Below are 14,863 nucleotides of genomic sequence, written 5' to 3' on the forward strand. Positions count from 1 at the left end.
ACTTTTGTTTTCCACGAAAAACTCATTCCGAGCTGCCGGAGCACCCTAGGCGGAACGGGATACAGGGGAGGGCCCGGCGCGGCCCAATCGACGAAAATGGTGGCGTTCCACATCCGAGGGACCTTTCCGGAGGTCCGCGCCCTTCATAAATCGAGCGTTTTAAAGCGTTATTTGCTGGCTGGCGCTGGGATTCGCCGGCCAAAGAATAACACATAAATAAGGTATGTCCAGCAGCAAGGACTGGCACGAGAGCCCCTCGCTCTCGCCCTTGTGACATTCTGCCAACCAGTGCACACACACACACGGGGACGCATTTTTAGTGCCCCCGGGGGCGATTGTGTGACTGCAGTCGCTCTCACAGGACGACACGTCCAGACTCCCAACGCGAGGGGCCCACCGAACTTTTGGGTAAAAAAGACATCCCAAATGTCATAAATATTATGACCCTGGTAGCAGCAGCAGCAGCAGCCGAGGAGGTAGCGAAGAAAAGGTAGCGCGCCAAGCAAACGTGGTCCATTCCACGGGGCGGCGACTTCCAATCGACTCCACTCGGTGCGGCTGACGAGCTCCAAGAAATGGGCTGCCAAAGACATTCCGTTCCGGTGGCGCGGGGGCAACCCGCGACGCATCCCGGCTCGGCTCGGCTCGGTGATCAGCATTCCGGATGTGCACAATAAAACATACATACATTTATAACGACCCTTCAGAAAGCCATTAAGGACATTAAATGGAAATAAACTGTTGGACACCTCATAAATCACGACCTCGCCCAGTAATGAACGGGAAACCCGTGCCGTGCCATGCCGTGCCATGGGTTCGCCATCGAGAGCGAAGATTTGAATGTGAACACGCCGGCGACGGCAACGACGACGAGGACGCCAAAGACGACGCTCGAGAATGGCATCGGCGAGGAAAACTAATGATGGTGCCAGCCAGAACACGGTCGTTTTGCAAAGGTTTGCACAAATGGGACGCTTGCAGAGTTATGGGGACCCCTTTTCAGCGGAGAATATATTTGCGTTGATGGCAAACAATCTGTTGGCGATTAAAAACGTAAAACCCAGGAGTCAATGGGCGAGACACACTCTCCAGGGCAAACTGAAGACTGTTTATTTCTTGCAATTAGTCGAGGAAATTCATCAATAAGAAGTTATTGATTTAGCTAAGGATGAAGGATGAACCGAAGCCCGCTTCATTGCTAAAGTGCACCCAACAGCATCCACTTCATCACCCCTGGGAAGGCCATGTGCCGAATATATCGCCGTATTTGGCAGCTTCCGTTAGGCCGTCCTTACCGGCGAGACATTCATCAGAATCAATCAACCCGGCTCTCGAGACGGAGGTCCGAAAAATATTGATATCTTTCGGAAGGAACTAAATTTCGGAGTACTAAATTTGTGCCTCCAACAATGACCGCTCGTTCACCCGGTCCTGTGGGCCGTAAGATAGAATTTATGCTGCCCTACACATATATTACTAGCGCACTCTGTCCACTCCTCGAGGCCGGATGTCGATTTCGTCAGTTTGAGAGTTGGAGTCTCCCGTTTGTGCTTCGAAGCATCGCCGCCATCAGGCACCAGGCGCCTCCATTATTAGGTTCTTTAGTTTTCGGATGGTGCTCGGCGCGAGCCGGCAGGGCCATAAATTATGCATTGTGTGTTCCAGAGCGGAGTCGGGCGAACGGGAGAACGGGCGAAAACTGGCCATTGTCCATGCATAAAACGAGCCAAAGAACGGTGGACCGGGTCGGGTCGGGCGCCGAAGGAACCAAGATCGCCACGCGCGCATCAAACAGATAGAGTGATAAATGATTCATAAATTCTTTCGGCCGGGCCTGGCGGACCAGCGAAAACTTCTGGCCACCAGCGGGGCGGGGCGACTATGTTTTATGCCATTCTTTGCGCGTTGAGGTCTCTTCACTGTGTGTGTGTGTGTGTGTGCATCCTCCGGTACCGCACGGACGCGTGCTGAGCCTAACTTATGGCTCTCGAACGATGATGGGCTTATTTGTGACCATTTTGCCCACCATCACCGTCATCACCGCCAGCACTTTATTGATTTCACGTGACCCCACTCATGAGGTCAATATGTTGCAAACAATGCTCGGGCGGCCAACAATAAGGTTAACAACAGTTGCCGTGTGTGGCACCGTTTTTGATTGATAGCGTGGGAAAACTCACACCCTCCGAGTACCTATGCTCCGGTCGTAGGCTCAATCGAAAGCTCATTGGCTCCGGATCCCGTGTGTGTATGTGTGGGTGACCTTCTCGCGCTGTCGAGACTCTCGTTAGGCCGAGTTTGATGATTGATAGCGCTGATTGAACGCAATCGTATCGAGACCGGGCCCACCGGGAACGCGGTGTAAAAGGTAATCACTCACTAACTCACTTTCCGTCAGCCGCGTTGAACTGTTGTGTGTGTGTGTGTGGCTATGTTGTTCTGATCCGTGCCATCAGTGCTAGCCGCGCCCCCCCAACAAAAGAAGGCTCCCAAATCACAGGACACAGTAATGGCTGGAAACAGTTTTTGGCCCAAGCCTCTGTGGTTCGCGTGTCGAGTGACAGTCAAATTAACGTGAATGCCGGATGCGTGTGGCTGTATGTGTGTGCGCGACGGTCTATCGATACCGATATTATTGCTATTAGTGATGTTAGCCCGTCCTGGCCGACCGACCGACCTGGCCAGGAACGACGATGACGGCGGGCCGATCATTTATCAAACGTCCTATTGTACATTACTGCGTGCGTTGTTGTTGAGTGAACCGAATGTGGGCGCGAAATGACAAGAAATCACTCAATTATCCTCAATGTCGCCGCGAAAAGTGGAACTCCCGAAAAACATCTCTCGTGTGTGCCGTGTGACTAGCCCTCGTAGTCCGGGTCCCGGCACCGTTCAATATTAATGATCGCGCGACGCGTGACAGCGAAAAGTATCGGGTCCGTCGCGATAATCGAGTCTAGGGGGCCAACCCTTAAGGGGATGATCAAGATAGTGCGGTCAGCGACATTAAATGATCACTTCATCGACGAGCGATAGGGTCGACGCAGATAGGGGCTGTTTGGAGATTGGTCTAAGGTAATGGTTAGAGACCGGCGAGCCTTATTTACGTTTCACTAAGCGACCCGACAATTTCAATGGAAAAACGGACCTCTGCCAATGGTCGTCAACACGATTTTCTTGTTCATGCATTTGCTAATCAACCTACACACACCATTTCGTAATTACTGTCCCGAGCCAAAGGTTGGGTAATGTTTGAAACCTCTTCTGCTCCATCAGCGATCACTTTGATTAAAACAAAAAAAACTTCCAGGCAAACCCCAAATTTGTGTGCTGTGTGTGTGTTAATGTAATATTCCCGGCCCATAAACTGGAAATGAATCGAAGCAACCTTCAGCTAGTTGTTAGGTCATAAGAGCCACAGCTAAATTTAATTAGTTGTTCAGAATGAGTGACAGAAACACGGTAAATATTTTGCGCTTATGCTTTCAAAAACGAGCGGCATGTTTCTCGGTATATATGAAAATGCTCAGCTCTATTTGTGGTGTGTCATAAAGCTCGGTTGGGCAGTGAAAAATTTGATTTATAAAATGTTCATCGCGTAATATCACTAGAAATAAAGGCAGGTCTAAGTGGGTCTAACAGGAGCAATCGCATAAAATAACGCGATCCAAAGTATCCCCGAGAAGCCGACGCGAGGTAGCAAACTCACCTTCTCGAATCGTGACTCTCCGTGGTGAATTTTGGCTCAATAGGCACAGTAATTGCTCCACCAAAAAGCGCCCGCAAGGACATTCGGGCCCGGCGCAAAATGGCGAACAAAAGTGCCCTGTCCTTTCGCGAGAAAAAGCACACAAACACTCAGACACACACAGACGTCGAAATGATGTTTCAATGATGAATCAACGAAGGTATCGTTTCATTTTCGCAGCTCTTTGCACAATTTGCCCTCCCGCAATAGGGCGAGAAAGACGAGACGAGATGCGGTTTTTAAGCTTTCGGCAGCGCGTCGAAGGGGAAAATGAGATTTTGAATTTTTCAACAGCTGGCCAGCACACACACACACAGTCGGTCGTCGTTAGTTTTTAGTTTATCAACCCATCATCAGAAGCCCGTTTTCCGGCACCCTTTGACATTCCTCCCGTTGGCCACCCCGGCCGGAGGTTGACAAGTTACTGGTAGTGGCGCTGGCTGTGAGAGCACCGGGTACTAAAATCCGCGGCCACTTTTTACTACACTTTTCGAGATGGCCGCGATAATTTAAATTCACCAACGGTGGCATCATTAAATTTTTGGGGAGATAATTTACATCCCGTAAACGGCGCTACGCAGGAAACTTATCAAACTGCGGCCGTAAGAAGGGCGCAAGGGCGAAGAAACCCCCGCCCCCGGAACAGGGGGCCCGAGCCGGGGATCTATGTAAAACTGGGCGTGGCAGACTCCCCGACAGGGACGGCTTTTATAGCTTTATGAATTATTTTCAAGTATTTTGTTTACGAACCGCTCGTCACCACGAGCCGCTCGTCCTTTACCCGGGGATGGCACGGGCACGGGCTCGGAACCGTCTGTCGGCGGTTGGAGCCCGAAATTGGCATCGCTGGCATCCCGGACGCAACGTCCGGTCGGGTCCCGGGATGCTGCTGCTACTCGGCGAGCTGAGCAGCAGCAACGGTGGGAATGAATAATTTAGTTTTAAAACAGTTGTCAACAAGGGCTTAAATATTGGATGATGGAATTTTCGGTGCCGGCCTGGTGTGAAGATGGTGCCAGCGTAAAGCTCACCCCGTCGTCAGCCGCTAAGCGCCCGCCGGTCGTGTTCCCTGTCGTCCCTGCGTTACACTCTGGTGGCCCACATTCGCGGGTAATGGTTCGCGATCGATTTAGAGCGATTCGTGTGAGAACGTGTTTCCTAGTGGCCTGTGATTCATTGTAACAAACAATATGGCCCCCACGCCGCCGCCACGCCGTAAATCGATTTCAGTGTCATAGAAATGGTCGCCCGATGTTTTATGTAACTCGCTCGGCACCCTTCATTGTAAATCACTGCAAAAAGGGCGGCCCAACACACACCCTTATGGCCAACGTTTGCCAAATGTGGTGAATGTGGAAACAAACGCAAAACAGTCAATACGGGAGGGGTCCAACAACCGTTTCGATTGGCCCACAAACTTCCTGGCCTTTGAAAAACCCCGGCGAGGGAAATGTAAAATGAGAATAAAAAGCAACCGGGCAACAACACTTCTACAATTTGGTTGTCAAACCAAGATGGGGGGGTAGAGGCCCGCTCACGGCACCCAGGGGGGACCAACTCGCAACAATCAAACCTCGCGGGCCGATAGCGATCGTGCGGCGCATGCAAAACACGCAAAGTTGCTAGTTAAGCGTCTGTTTTTCGGTCGCCGTTTTTTTTGCTTTCGTTTCGAGTTTGTCATTTCCTTGCCATGTTATGTGTTTGGCGGTGCCATCAAATGGCGAATGGGGAAAAATTGGAAAACACGCCACACGACCTCGCAGCCACCCAGCAGGAGCAGCAGCGGCAGCGATGGATATGAGTCACTGTGAGCCAGTTACCATTACCATCTTATTATTCCGACCCGGGTCCCTGCCTCCGGATGTAATTTCGAATTGTCAACTTTACAACCGCCCGAAACTATCAATTTCAAGCCATTCCGACGGTTCCGTGGCGTGCGTGCGTATGTGTGGGGGCTGGCTGGTGTGGAAACACACACTGTTCGGTGGGCAATTTAACGAACTGGGAATGTGATTTTTTCTGTGCGAACTGTGTTGCTTGTCGATCGATTTTCCCAACGCTATACGATGCAGCCGATGGCCACCTCGTGTGCCGTTTTTTCCCTAAGCTCCCTGAGCTCCGTGAGGGGCAGGACTCGGTCGCCGCCGAGACCGGGGTCCATCTAAAAAATGCAATCGAAACACGACGTGATTATTTCAGGTGACTCGACTAAGCCGACACGCGAAATGAATTTTAAAACATTACGATTCCTGCCCGCCGACACGGATTGCTCCGCTCCGCTGGCTCTGGCGGTTACTCCTTTTGGCTTTGGCGGGAGCGCGCGAGGGAAACCGCACCGCGCCGAGGTTGGCACTGTTTCGAAACGGTGCGGCCCGAGTATCCCGGTGCTGCCGACAGGGATTTGGCCGCGTCGTTTAGCGCTGTGCCGGTCGCCAGGACACGTCATCTTATTTTATTATCTACCGAAGCTGGCGCTGTGTGCGAAGGCTGCGCTCCCTAACCGCAGACACGAAGCCGCACAGTGCACCAGTTACACCCGGGGTTGACGAGGGAATTTGAAAATGTGGCGGCGACCATCCGACGTCCCGCCCGTTCGATTCCGGTTCCGTTCTTTCTCAGCTTCGATTTCGCTAAAGCTCACGGGAAATTATTTGGGCCCCGGCCTTGGGTCGGCGAATTGATTTTCTGACGACGACGACGATGAGGGCGACGACGATGAGGGCGACTTGGCACATAAAGACCGACCCCGACCGGAGGCGAAACCGACCGATTTCCCACAACCACGCGCCGGGCGCCTCACTCGGCTGTCGGGACTTCGTTTGCGGATTTCTTTTCCGCAACCCCCCGAAAGACGCGGAAGCGCGTCCGAACGACGAAACAATCCGAGGGCCGACGGAGGATCGGGACGAAAACCCCGTTCGACGATTGACGTTGGAAAATTGAAATCGACTGCGCGCGCTTTCGGTTGTCGGACTTGATTACTCTTTCTGCGGTGGTCCTCCCCACAAAGGGGGATGCGCCGGGGGTCGTTCTTGAAGGCGTGCGGTCGCATCCCGTTGGCGCCATCGCCGAGTGTGGGTGCAATAAAAATAGATAAGACACATGTTATACTGTCGGGTTTATTGCGCCAGCTTCAGTGGTTCAGTGTTTATTGTGCCGACATTCGGACGACAAAACGGACGACTCCTAAAGGGAGAGGCCTGCCGTTCCCGGTGTACCAGGGTGTAGTGATGCAAACGGGGGCAGCAAATATCCGGCGAAACCGTTGCCGGCGGGTTGGATCAATAATTAGATCCGTTGAAGGCCCGTCGCCCGAGGACCCGACGGACGGACGATGATGGCGAGTAAGCCTCGCGAAAGATTTAATTATGATAAATAAGCTGGCATCAGGTGAATGTTATCACGGTAGGGCTACGGAAATCTCAGACTGCCCGCCCGGACCGGTCGATGTTTGATTTGCCTTTAAACGCTAACCGAATTAGGCCAGTTCGTTGAGCAAATCGATTGGAGCCAGAACGGACGGTGTTTGCTTTAAAGGCCTTTAAGATGGTTTGAATCTCAACGGCGAACCCGAACCCGGAGTGACCGGAGTCCGTCCATTTGCAGCGGCAGCGTGGAGATTTACTGCCCCAGACGGTTATGAAGAAATATGGCCAATCCTAACCTACGGCACGCCAGGCTGCACGTACACACGCCCCAGAACCCGACAGAGAGAGAGAGAGAGAGAGAGCTCTACGGCCGTCGCATGCTTTCGTCGTCAATGCGCCAACCCGGGGCTCATTGATATAAATTAGCAATTCAAAGCAAAGTATCCGCAACGGAATGGGATTGAACCTGACGGTGACCTGACGCGGGCACTGTAAGCGGAATGCCTCCCGAACCTGGGACACAAAGCATCAGATTGGGAGAACGACATAAAACCCGAGCAGCGCCGAGGAACCGCGCAAGCGACACAGGCTGAATGAAGAAAAATAGCAACAAACTGATGATTAATTCGTCCCGTAAGCACAGTTTAATTCGGTAATTATGTGCTAATGTAGTTAGGAGCGCTAGCGGACCAACTGCAAAACTCTCAAACCGGCCAAGCACCTATGAATGTGGATTAGTAGTGGCCCGAAACGGCCGGAGCCGAACCGGGGCAAGCAAAATTAAGTGAACAAAGTCCGACAAATGACCACCGGCGACACCGGGCGGGCTTTTCAAGACGAAAACTTTGCCAAGCGAAAACAACGGGTACGGAACGTCTACAGGGCTCTCCGCAGGGATCCTCTTCTTCTTTATTCGACAGTGCGAGAGCGAGACGGAGAAGCGAATAAAACATGAAGCAAATAATAAAGGTCTCGCATCGGCCTCGGCCTCGAGGTGCGCGTGCGGATGAAAAGCGGAAATAAATAATGCATCCGGGCTGCTTATGGCGACATGACGTCCCTGTTTTTGCGGAACGGAGGGGGGCCTGGTAGAAAATTCCGGCCCAGCAAGTTCGTGGAATCGATAGCCGAGGCCGAGGCCGAGCAGTAAAACACAGTAAACTGTCGCAAGGTTATCAGCTTAAAGGAGGATTATGTTGGGCCTTTTTGGGCCCAACATGACCGGTGTACCGAAAAATGTAAAATAGATACATTGGAGGACACGGTGAATGGAATGAAATTTAAAATGGAAATTGGCTGCGACAAAATATTGAATGGAAATTTATTTAAAGCGCACGCTCGGGGACTCGAAAAGTTAACGTTAAAGTAAACAAAAGAAAAACGACAAAAATGGTAAAAATGCCTAGACCATAAACAACATTAGCAAAAAAAGGCGAAACAAGCCGCGTGTTCCGCGCAGGAAATGAAACCAGAGAAGCTGGCAAAAGGTGCAAACCAGCACGAGATAAAAAAAAGGGGATACAAACTGCAGGCACAGAACGCCGCAGACGGGACAAAAAGCGGCCCGTGTAGCAAAACCGAAGCGAACATTAGCTAACATCGTTCTCAGCCAATGCCAGCGATGGTCAGCGAACGTAATCGCAGCCGAGAACAGGCCAGGTGTAGACCAGAGCTGCGACCAGAGACCAGACCGGTTGTAATAAGAAGAGCTAGCCAGCGGAATGCAACGCGGGTCACGCGGACCACCGGAATCGGACCCTTTTCGGCCCTGGCGAACGTCACGTTCGCCCAGCACGCCCTGATCGGTGGGCCATTGTTGGCCTCCTTCGGACGGGCGGTCGGTCGGTCCTGGTTTGGCACGAATTTGTCCGGCACAAAAAACAAAACACGACGAACGGTCGGACGAATAAAACGGCAGCACGGCATAACGTGACCGTCGGAGGCCACGGAGCGGACACGGAGTGCGGCATGAAGCCCCGAAAATGTCGCAATCGCAAGCTGGCCAGTAAATCCAGGTCAGCGCCGTTATGCTTTTGCTCATGCTAACCGAACGGTCGGTCGGTCGGTCGGTCGGTTGTCCTCGAGCCAGCATAAACGCTGCGAGCGTAGGTCGCCCGATGCTGTCGGGGAATGCGTTTTGGGACACACCAAAATTGTGAGCCCGAACTTGTCATCACTCCGCTCCCCAGGACACGGGGACACGGAGAAACATGGTGTTGCCTTTGTGTCGTGGAGCGATGGAGGCGCCTGGTGCCCCGGATCGAGTTAAGCGGAAAGATAAACCCAGAAATCCTCCCCAAACGAGGCGGGTGGGCCGACCACATCACGGGTATGATTCCGTACCGCACGCGCACCCGCGTGTCTGTGTGTGTGTCGGTGTGGCAATCAGAGGTTAAGGAGCAGCCAGTTCGGGCGGAGCCGAGAGTTTGATAAACGGCATTGTCTTGCAATGCGACAAAGTCCATACTCCGTCCGTTCGGCCGTGTGGCAAAAAACCGACTAATGGCAGCATGTTCCCACCGCCAAAGCACACACACACACACACGGACACTGTGGCTAACCTCGATGCTGCAGGCCCGTGCAGAGTAGCGAAAACGGTCCTTAAAATATCTCTGCAGCCGGTGGTCCTGGTGGTCGGCCGTGGTGGCGCAGTTGTTTACACTTCACTGCTCCTTTCAATCTTCACAAATCACCGGCACCGACACCGGCACCGGGGAACGGACACACACATAAACATTGTGTGCCTGCAACGTCATTGTATCATTGTGACAACAGCCTGCTACTTTACAAGCCAACCGGTTTGGTGCGGCCATTTTGCGTGAGAACCGCATTTTTCTATCGTCACCGTGTGCGGTGTTCGAGTCGATTTGGCTGGGGGACCGCTTTTGGCACCTCTTTTATCGCCGGACCGAGTCGTTCTCTAATCTTAATCGCCTATTTTTACGCCTGCTCCTATCAAAACATGGCTGACCGAAAAAGCTCACGCACATCGCTCTTGATGGATCGGGCGAAACGCAACGCAGGTTGCTTTGTTATTGGGTGACACACTCTCTTGCCTAAAAAGACAGATTATGATGAAATGACACACTGTGACAAAAATACGTAGCCGACGCGCGAAAGCCTTTCCACGAAACTCACATAAAACCGAAGCGCCTCATTGTTGGGCCGTTTTCCGATTTTAGAGCTTCAAATTAGGAACCGTTAGCAAAAATTGACAGTTTGACAGGCGGAAGCCGAGTGTCGCTGGCAGCTGGAAGAGTTCAAATTTTTGTTCTTTCATAACGACCAAATGCCTTCCACCCTTACCTTAATAGTCAGTCCAGCCATTTCGGGCAACCACTAGTAGATAAAAAAATGTTTTCCGCTTCCGACCGGAATCGCGCTGGTAGACAGCAGACACACACTGAACACCGCTCTTACTCACACACACACACGCGAACACTCACGCCGTTCCGTGCCAGCGCGCTGGCAAAAAAGCGTTCTCCCTGCTATCAGCAAGTTCCGGTTGACGATCTTAATGCCCGGAAGTCCGGAAAATTCGCTCGCGAAACGGTGAACTCACAACACAGGCCACAGGAGCTCCGCCGAGGGGGGCGGGGAGGTGGTTTAGTTTCGCGTCCCAATTAGCCGTACACACTTCACAGCAACTTGCCGACCAGAGGAGCAGTATCGGGGACAGTTTTCCTATGGTTTTTGCTGCGTTCGCCTTATTGGAGTGACGACAATCGGTGACAAAACATTGATACTGTCGGGGCGGGGTGGCGCAAAAATATTGCTGGGTTGCAACAATTGTTCGAACAACACACGCACAACTGAAAAGGGGATACACACGGAACAACCCGGAAGCAGCCCGGAGGCGGCGGTTGATGGTTCAAAAAATGGGACACACGTCACACGACACGCGTAAACACTGGGACAGCTGCACTCGCTCTCGCGCGTTCGCTTCTTCGCAATCACACGCAATCGACAGGCCAATCGTCTTGCTCCGTCGAGCACTTGCTGACCTGTGATTCAATTCACAATTCTTTCGATTGTTTCTCGTTCAGATACCTTTCCTTTTCACGGACTTTTCCAATTCATTCGCAAACGCGGCTACCAAACGGATCCGCGAACCACCCGAGTTGAAGTGGGATTGGGCTTCACTAAACTCTTCACTTTCCGCTGCTGCTGCTGCTAAAAGCATAAAAGAAAGTAGACATTAGTGTGTTCGCATGAGTGAAAATGCTGAAAAATTAGAGAACAATGAAAGATCACAGCATTTCCTGCGGATTCGCCGTTTCGGTGGTGTCGAACGTTCAAGTACATCCTTGTAAAGTGCCCCAGGAATCGTCAAAAAAGCTGCAACCCCGGGGTGGTGGGAGCACAACCATAACGACCTCGCAACACATCGGGCTGTCACTTCGGACGTCGGTCCGCTCCCCAAAACCAACCGGATTCGGTTGGTTGGGCCTGTTGCTGTACGGTTTGACAAGTGAGAAAACTATTTATCACCCTCGCGGGCCAGCCTGTCCAGGGGGCGGAAGTGTCCCTTTTAAAGTTTTCCCCGGCTGTGTTTGCAGTGGGCGCATCGTTTGATCATTGGTACATTGTCGCGGCACGGCACGGCACGACGAGCCGGAATCGCTCTATTTCGCCATCCGCAGCGAAAACCGGTGGGACCCGCCGGAGTGGATGAAGAGGCGGCCCCAAGGCGGCTAACTCCGTGCGGCATTCTTAACGGTTGTGGCAGCACTTGAGCGCCGATGCTGATAGGAATCTCTCCCACGGCGGCGGAGGTGGAACCAGCCAGCCGGCCACTGCCCTGCTGTCTTCCAGCTCGGGCTTTCTTGGGATCCATTTCGATTCATTCCGATCGGTGGCCCTCGGAGGAACGACGCCGGGCGAGGTTCGGTGACAATGTTTCCGTATCCTTTTTAGTGACTGTCACCAAAGGAAAGGCTTAGCCCAACGGGCTCGGTCCGACTCGGTTGCACAACTCGGTGCTCATTTCCTTTGATTCCGGCTTGAAGCGGCCAGCACTTCCGGTTACTCGCTCTCTCTCGGACGGTTGCTTCGATTCGGGGCGTGGGGCGCGGTCCCGCTGGGGTTTGATCTTTTCACTTTATATCAACACACCGACACACACACACACACACAGGGAGCGCTGGGGATTGGATCGGCTAACGTTTCCTGCTGTTCCCTGCGCCATGGTCGTCGGCTGCTCAGGTTGTAGTCGCATTTCTGTTTTCCTTGAACTGGCGCAGTTCTGGCCATCGTTCGGCGCCGAGACCACCTTCAGCGCGACAATTGTTGTCCGTGTTTGAGGCACTTTCTTGTAATAAATCTGTGACCAGTTGACGGGTGGCTAACGTGACTGTCGGGTGACCGGGGGGACCGGATCGAACGAAGGAAGTCGTTCCAGCGTCCGGCGAAGGCGATTGGATTAAAGTCTCGGAATTGGATTTCTCCGGATTCTCTCTCTCCAGTCTCTCTGAAGTCACTTCGATGAAAGATTGTTTTTTTTTTGTCCGAATTCTATGAAGTCTGTTCAGCTGCTCCAATCGTTGTCGAGGAGGAGCTGTGCGAAAAAAAAGAAGAGCAAAAGTACAAATGGTTAGTAGTGGTTCGTGCAGAAACAAATTAAACGATCCGCCCGTTACTTTGCGCGCCCGTCTTTCTTTTTACGCTAACTGGCTTTTATACGAAAATGGAAAATTAATATGCTTTTCCGAGCGCAATAACGAAGCTGATGAAAGGTGCATCAGCAGCGGGATTGCATTTCTGTCGGGCGCCGCCTTGTCTAGCCGGCCTCCGGAAAGACTGTCTGCCACGTTATCCGGATGAACGGTATCAGTATCAGCGCCTTGTCGGGATTACAAAGGGAAATCAGCAACGGATCCGTTCGCAAATGCCATTGCCGTCCAGGATATTGGGGACACTGCTTTGTTCCGCGCTGTGTACGCTGTGAAAACTGTCGTCGGTCCCATCACCGAGCAAACACGCTTGATGTTGTGATCGAGCGCCATTGATAAGGAAATTGATGATCTTCTCAAGTGTCCTGTGTAATGTCCCGTTTCGCATCTCCTGTGACCTAGTTCAACCTCTTGAGAGGGTTGTTTAATATGCCTTTAAACATTCATTTTAGGCACCCTTGTGGGCTCGGCTCGGCAGCATGATAGGTGTGCACATGTTTTGCATATTTCTTTCCACGCTGGCACGAGGGCAAACGGGCACAGGTCGGAGCGAAAGGTGGTCAGCACTGGCCGGGACCCGCTCCACCCGAACCGGTCAGACGAAAATATCTTTCCCGGTGAGCGAGCGTTAAAATTGCATTCCACATTTTCCCACCACCGGGTTGGAGTTGGAGTTCGTGTAAATTGCTCACTGTTAATGAGAAGCATGTTCGTGGTGCGCACAGTGTTTGAGCATTCAGTGCCAAATACGGTGCGATGATCCGGTGCAGAGTTCGCGTTCCGATTTCATAAATAAAATTCATTTTAATTCACTTAAACACAAATGTAATTTAATGACTGCGCACCGAACCCAATGTGTCAATTAGTTTCCAAATCACCCGCAAGCACTGCCAAATTTATATTCCCACTTTGTACGCCACGCCGCAAGAAATGCTGGCCTTCTCGGGCTGTATGCACGCGATGTGGTGCAGCTAATCCTCGGGTCCCATTCTGCACGTCCCCACGCAGCGGAGCATAAAAACGGGTCCCCGCGAACGACGCGCCTGGCGTAGAAAAAGTACGCAAGTGAAGTTGAAACGCCACGCCATCGCTCGACAAATTACACGACGCCAAGTCAACGCACGTCCCGTTCATCACTCACGTGTAACGTCGGCCGTGCGGCCATCGTCGTCGACGTCGATGGCCCTCCACGGCTGGCCTGCTATCTGGCCGTAATCTGTGCCCCGCAGGACGGATGGCGGGGACGACCGATTTCCCACCGGAGTAAGAAAACTCCCCACAGACGGTCCCGCTAACTAACTTCATTGAGCGCAAAGTTCCGCAGTTACACACCCGGGCATTATCCTCCCCTTAGGCAGGGCTCCGGGGCGAAGAAGTAAAATGGATCCAGGATAATTGTTCCAGTACGCGAAAAGGACGCGCTGACCGTGATGGAAGCACGTACTCGCCAATCTCATTCCTTGAGGCGCGTCCAGTCCCGTTTTTTTGTTCCGTTCTTTGGCTTCTTTTGGGTGCGGCTCGGGAACTTTGGGGACGCATCGACTTCGAGCTCGTCATCGCCGGGGACGAAAAGCAAAAATCGCGCATCACACTTCGGACCGGGCCCGTCTTGGGCGAGTTTTACATGCATTCAGCGTGCACGGCTTCCACGGTAGATCACGTAGCCGGTTTGGGGGACATAAAGTGGCGCTTCCCTTCTGTGTGGCGTCGGTCGATGGGACACGAAATCAAAGGCTACGTGAGACGGTGGGGCCAGATTTCCGAGGAAGAAAAACGGGGCCACACAAGCCACAGTGCCTTAAGTGCCACAATCGGGGCCGCGCGCGCGCGCGCAAGAAGTTTGTGGATAGTTTCGACACATCGTTTATAACTTTTTTCCTGTGGCCTGTGGAATCATTATTTGCGCGTTAGAATGTCTCCTTGTCTAGGAGAGTGATTTATAAGTGTCCGGCAGCGCAGCAGGATTCGGTTTTTTGTGGGCCCCTAAAAAGACCCGACGCTAAGCCTAAACAAAGCAACTCAAACGCTAAGCTGGCCTCAAACGGCCAAAATGGCATCGCCAGCTTTTCCGGTTT

The sequence above is a fragment of the Anopheles cruzii genome, chromosome 2 (genome assembly GCF_943734635.1).
Source record: "Anopheles cruzii chromosome 2, idAnoCruzAS_RS32_06, whole genome shotgun sequence".
In the NCBI taxonomy this organism is placed as follows: domain Eukaryota; kingdom Metazoa; phylum Arthropoda; class Insecta; order Diptera; family Culicidae; genus Anopheles; species Anopheles cruzii.